The sequence below is a fragment of the Aegilops tauschii genome, chromosome 3 (assembly GCF_002575655.3).
Source record: "Aegilops tauschii subsp. strangulata cultivar AL8/78 chromosome 3, Aet v6.0, whole genome shotgun sequence".
In the NCBI taxonomy this organism is placed as follows: domain Eukaryota; kingdom Viridiplantae; phylum Streptophyta; class Magnoliopsida; order Poales; family Poaceae; genus Aegilops; species Aegilops tauschii.
Window position 1 is genome coordinate 102,885,423 of NC_053037.3, and position 6,468 is coordinate 102,891,890.

The 6,468-nt window shown below is 50.6% G+C and overlaps 1 long non-coding RNA gene across 1 annotated transcript; it reads left to right on the top strand.

Annotated features, from left to right (window-relative positions):
* The first annotated feature begins 301 nt into the window (after positions 1-301).
* LOC141042289 (uncharacterized) lies at positions 302-3,887 on the top strand. The gene is made up of 3 exons (XR_012204382.1): positions 302-623; positions 1,953-2,027; positions 3,613-3,887. It is a non-coding gene; the product is annotated as an uncharacterized lncRNA (long non-coding RNA).
* Positions 3,888-6,468: the final 2,581 nt, after the last annotated feature.

Below are 6,468 nucleotides of genomic sequence, written 5' to 3' on the forward strand. Positions count from 1 at the left end.
CAATATTTCTTTGAATTTGTTTTTGCCAGTGGCATATTTTTGCAAAGTCATTTGTGGCTAAAAGAAAATGCAAAAAACTACTGGCAAAGGAAAAAACAGAAAAGAAAAGACAAAAGGCTAGAATCTACTATGCACTTTAGCCCAGCTAGCCAAAGAAGCCGGCCCAACCCATCTAGGCCCCCTTTCGCCTTCTTCCTGTTCACGAGGGGTCGTGGCAGAGATCCCCCGACCATGGCCCCGCCATGCCGCCGTGGCGGCCATCTGCTGCCTCCCCGCGCGTATAAGGTTCCCCTCTCGTCCCCTGGCAAACCCTAGAACACTCCCCCTCTCTCCGTTCCTCCCTCGACCGCCTCTCTCTCGATCTGGATCGAAGTCGAGCGCCGCGGTCGCCGTGGCTCCGAAATCGTCGTGAACATCCTCCTCCCCGAGTAGTGCCAAGGCATCTAGGAGGTCCGGCGCCCTCGTCCTCATCCGTCTCAAGCACCAGGACGAGCCGGACCGCCCCGCAGCTCACCGTCACCGTCGTCCTTCTCCGCGCACGCTCCTCTGCTTCGCCATCTCCCTCGAAGCTCCCGACGCCCCTGGTCCACCCCGGCCTCCCTGACCTCGTCCCCGGCACCGCTGTGAGCCACTCTTCCCAAACTCCCTCTCCCTGTTGTCGATTTGTTGCCGTAGTCGCCGTCACCGAGCTCGTCCAAGCTCCCGTGTACGCGTATGTACGTGCGTGCGGCTGTAGCGTGTTGTGCTGCTCCGGAGCCGCTGCGGCCTCTCGCTACTTGCTGTTGTGCCGCTGGCCGCCCTTGCCTCGCTCCCGTCTCCAGCCCCCATCGCCTCCCCCCGCGCCCCACCTGTCGCGGACCGCGCCTGGTCACCCGGCCTCGCAGGCTCCGCCCTGCCACTCTAGTCTGCCGCGCCCGCCATCGGGCCGTCCCTGCTGCTCTCACCGGGCCGCGCCCACCTCGCCTCTCCGCGCCCTGTGGTTGCTCTCGCCGTACCACGCGCACAGCCCGAGGCCAGCTGCTCCCGCCCATTGCTCCTGCTGCTGACGCCGTCCACAGCCCGCCCCGCCGTCGTGCCAGCCTCCGCTACAGCCTACAGGCCCGCGCGCCCCGCGCCGCTGCCAGCCACCGCTAGCCGCTGCTTGCTCGCTGCTGGCCGCGCTGGTCATGCCCGCCGCCGGCGCCTCTGCGCACGCGCGCACAGCCGCGGCCAGGCAAGCTGGTTCCTGTCTAATTAGGGGAGTAATCCCTTTTTACATTAAACCCCCCTGTTTAACTACGCTAATTAAACCCATGTTTAGTTAAATAGGTCAATGACAGTAGGCCCCTCCATTATTTAAGCTAAATAAATCTTTCTGTTAAATAAGTGACCCTATGACAGGTGGGACCCCCTCACGTACTATTTTTATGGATAAGATCTATTTAGCCCCTCTCTATGACATGTAGTCCCCACCAGTTGGTTGGACTAGTCAACCCAGTCAACTTTGACTGTTGACTGCTGACTGGGCTTTGACTGGCCCCACCTGTCATACAAAGTGGCTAGTTGCTGATTTGTATAAAAGGGTATTGCATTGTTTTGGATAATTCGAATATCATAATTAAAGTAATTCAGAATTGTTTTAAACTTCGAAAAATCAGTAGAAATTAAACCGTAGCTCAGATCGAAAAACTTTGTATATGAAAGTTGCTCAGAAAAATCCAACGAATTCGAATACGTGGTCCATTCATCTGTCACATGCCCTTAGCATGCGGAACATGGAACTTTCCCCTCTCTTTCCCTTTGTCCGGAATCCGCCTAACGCCGGGAATTCATCCTCGAATGTTTATCCCTCTCCATCTGCAACGTCTAGCACTGCGTTAGTTCATCCCTAACACCGTGTATTACCATGTTATGCTTTGTGATGCTTTGTTTGCTTTATATTTATTGTTTCTTCCCCCTCTTCTCTCCGGTAGACCCCGAGACCGATGATGCCCCCATGATCGACTACATCACCGACGACTCTTCTTCCTTTGCAGCAGAGCTTCCAGGCAAGCCCCTCCTTTGATCATCCCGATATTGCCCATTCTATTCTCTCATGCTTGCATTAGATTTTGCTATTGTATTTGATTGCTCCTATTCCGATGCATAGCCTGCTTTTGTAACCTGCTTATTCTTACCTACCTGCTTATCCTAAACTGCTTAGTATAGGTTGGTTAGTGATCCATCAGTGACCCCCACCTGGTCCTTGTTGCCCCTGCTTCATCCTCGACGACTTGATCAACGTGATCGATGACCTGAGCCCGACACCTCACATCACATCACGCCCCTTTTGTTGCTCGACTCTGTAGAGTTACCATCGAGTGTCGAGGGTGGAACCTCATACATCACTCCTGATGAGATCTCTGTAGTGTAGCTATTTGGTCATGGTCATCGAAGGTGATTTCCTCTTTAACCACTTCCGATATGACTCTGTTGTGCAACCCCTCAACTGTGAACCTCGAGGGTGGTTCCTCTTACGTTCACCTTGATGATTACATCGAATGGAATTCACCGGGGGTGATTCGTCGGGTTTTCACCTTGATGTTTGGACACACGGATACTTGGACTTTACAACTGTGACTTGGAAAGGTGGGTCGACCCTGAGGGGTATCCGCGAGTGATGTGGAGACGGGTTGACCTGGAGGGTACCCGAGAGTTGAATACGAGGCGTGGCCGGGCATTCTTAGACCTTGCCGCAAGTCCTCGAGACGGGGCGACGGGGTCACATATTTCATGAGTCTCTGCTCGTGACCGCACTACCAACACACTAACGGTTTGGATATTTGTTCTGAGGGGCCTCTGGCCTGATAGCACTAACCATCACGTGGGCATAGTATGGGCGTTCTGCGTCGTATGCATCAGCCGAAGCTTAATAGACATCAGTGACTGAGCGGCGCGCGCCGGGTTGGACTGCGTAAGCACCTACCTTGTTAAAGGAGGTAGCTAGGTCTGCTCACGGGCCGCCCACGCAACATGCAGGAGTTCCCGGGGCGATGGCCCATGACCCCTGGGGGCATAGGTTTAGTCCGGCGTGCTGATCTCTCTATTAAGCCTAGGTCGGGTTGCGGCGTATTGTTTGGCTGAGGCCGGGCATGACCCAGGAAAGTGTGTCCGGCCGGAGTTAATCGAGCGTGGTGGGTAAGTTGGTGCACCCCTGCAGGGAAGAAAACATCTATCGATAGCCTGTCCTACGGTAACAGACACTTGGAGTTGTATCCCAATCGATACAACTAGAACTGGATACTTGAGGTGATAACTGGATAGTATGGCTCTGGGATTGCTTTCTCGCAGGGAGTCGAGAAAGGATCTCTGGCCGAGGTTGATAACACTATTACTACTTTACTTTATGCTACTCTTATCTCTTCTGATGCTGCAAGATGCTTGGAGCTGCTTGAAGATGCTAGTCTTCGATAGGCTAGGCTTTCCCCTTCTCTTCTGGCATCCTGCAGTTCAGCCCACAGATGCTATCCATTTCATTGACACCGATGCATATGTAGTGTAGATCATTGCTTGCGAGTACTTTGGATGAGTACTCACGGTTTCTTTGCTCCCCCTTTTTCCCCCTTTTCCATTCTTCTCGGATGTCACAACCAGATGGTGGAGCCCAGGATCCAGACGCCACCTTCGACGACGACTGCTACTACACTGACGGTACCTACTACTACGCGGAGGCCGCCGTCGACCAGGAGTAGTTAGGAGGCTCCCAGGTAGGAGGCCTTGCCTTTTCAATCAATGTTGCTTTCGTGCTAGCCTTCTTAAGGCAAACTTGTTTAACTCATGTCTGTACTCAGATATTGTTGCTTCCGCTAACTCTTGTGTATTCGAGCCCTCGAGGCCCCTGGCTTGTAATATAAAGTTTGTATTTTTTATTTGTGTCTAGAGTTGTGTTGTGATATCTTCCCGTGAGTCCTTGATCTTGATCGTACACATTTGCGTGTATGATTAGTGTACAATTGAATCGAGGGCGTCACAGCTGGCCTAATGGAATTTGAGAGGGCAGAGGTGCAGTTTTTCTCTGTGGCATGGATACCTACCTACAACGTTCAACTATCGATGGGGGGGAGGGGGCAGAGACCTAACTATAGAGATGTAGATCGACTAGTATATGTGTGGAGAAGGAGAGAGACCTAGCTATGTATAGAGGAGATCAATCGGCATCCATGGATATGTGTAGTAGAGGAATAAGGTTGGGAGAAGACAAAGGTAGAGTGTCGGAGGGTTGGTGGTGGAGTGGCGTCTCACAAATGGTGGGAGAGGCCTGCTAGACAAACGGAGGGTACGAGTGCAATATCAATAAGAGAGGGCGGGGATGTCTGTCTGTCTATGCACGTGCGTGTGAGAGACGGGTCGGGAGGTATGCAAGGATTATGAGGGGAGACGATATGGTTGTGGTAAGCATACGTAACTACATTGGAAGATCAACCGTCGTGTGTCTGAGAAAGGGAGAGACATAACTAGTGAGGTAAGTCTATCGGTGCGTGGGGAAAAAGAATTAGAGTCGACCTAGCTATATGTAGGGAGATCAGTACGTATACATGCATGCATGTGTTAGAAGCAAATAATGTCCGGAGAGACAGACAGGGGGAGAGGGGTGCGGCTAGGAGGTGGTGCGAGAGGCCTACTATGTCGAGGGGGAGGAGTGTGCGAGTATGAGAACGATGAAAAGAGGGGCGGGAGTGTGCGCCTGCGTGGAGCCGTATTGGACATAGGGGGCATGGACGGTGAGAAGAGAAGAGGAGATGTATGTGTCTGTGGTAGGCACACTTGGGTAGAGAGGTACATCGACCGGTGTGTGCCGGAAAGAAGGAGTCGGGGGGCATATACACACCGCGGGTGAACGACCTAAAGAGAAATAACGAACATGCGCGATGGAGGGGACGCTGAGGGAGGGTGAGAGGAGGGCGGGCGTGTGCATGCACGATAGAAAATTAGCGCTAGCTAGCTACAAAGAGAAGAGGATCCTGAAGGTGTTAAAGACGAACATAGATCATAATTCATTATAAAAAAGTGGATACAGATACTTGAAGAAGATATCATAATGTGGAACATTGATTATAATTTGGGCAAATGTGTGGCTTTTGCAGCTCAGGGCTAAATACCTGTCATAATGTAGGGGGCGGGGCACTATACTTTGTGTGATAAACACGGTGTACGTATGGAACATGGTTTAGATTATGAATATCTAGTTAGTACATCAAATGTACTATTATTTGGAATCAACATCAAGTGTATTCAAAAAATTGAACTCGAGTTCATATAGTACACATAGTTCATATCTATCTCTATAGTAATCATCTGGTGTGTTGTTAAGGTAATACACGAATGATGGTTGAAGTTGGCAACAATCATGATTGCAGATTCTTATTGAAATAGAGAAATGAATTCAAATTCAGTTCGAATTGCAGCGGTAGTATAAACATTTGGAATGCACTAAAATGTTGGCATGAGTAGGTTACATGCATTATACAGCCAGCGAAAAAATTTAATTGGACATAACATGGATCCATACTCCCTCCTTCCATCTATATAGGGCCTAATGCATTTTTTAAGACCGCCTTTGACTATTGACAAGATTAATAGTACATGACATGCACAATGTGAAAATTATATCATTGAAAGCTCCTTTGACACACGAATTTAACGGTGTGCTTTGTGTAAGTTGCATGTCATATATCATTGCTCTAATATTTGGTTCATCAAATTTAGCCTCGAAAAACGCATTAGGCCCTATATAGATGTAAGGAGGGTGTAGCTTTGAATAGCATTTGTATAGTAAAACGGGACAAGACTCTCTTTGTGTGGTGTGAATAGTTTTATTTTTTCGTTTTTTTTCGTTGAGGGAAGTGCAAATTGATCTGGTACGTACTACAAGTACAATATTACACATTAGGCTTGTCCCTAAAATTCAACCCGTCCCTTGTTATATCCTGAAAATTCAGATATCGTGCTCCAAAAACTGGCGCCTTCACAACCCGCGCCATGCTATCCCGAAATTACAACGCGCGCAAAAACTCCCTCCAGCTGCCAAATCCCGACATGCAAAATCCCCCTTCTAACCCTGAGCCGAAAGGGCCACTAGTTCGAATCGGTGGGGGTACTTTTGTAACACACCCTACATTTTGGACAAGCGCATCCCTAAGTCATGGTTCCCCCTCCCATCGCCTCCTTTTTGCCATTCGAAATCTGACCGCCATAACCTCTCCACTCCAGCCGCGAAACCCCACCCTCCTCCATCCGCCACCTCACCGTTGCCCAGCCGGAGCCTCTTCCCCGACGATGTCGTCCACCACAAAAGGTCGACGTCCCTCATCCGCCTCCCCGGATGAGGATCCGTCGTCCATCCCGTCGTCCCGATGGTTCAGCCGCCCCGTCCTCCACCTCCAAGGAGCTGCTCCGACGATCGCCTCGTCTATCGCGGCTGCTCCATCCCCACAGCGCCACCTTAACCTG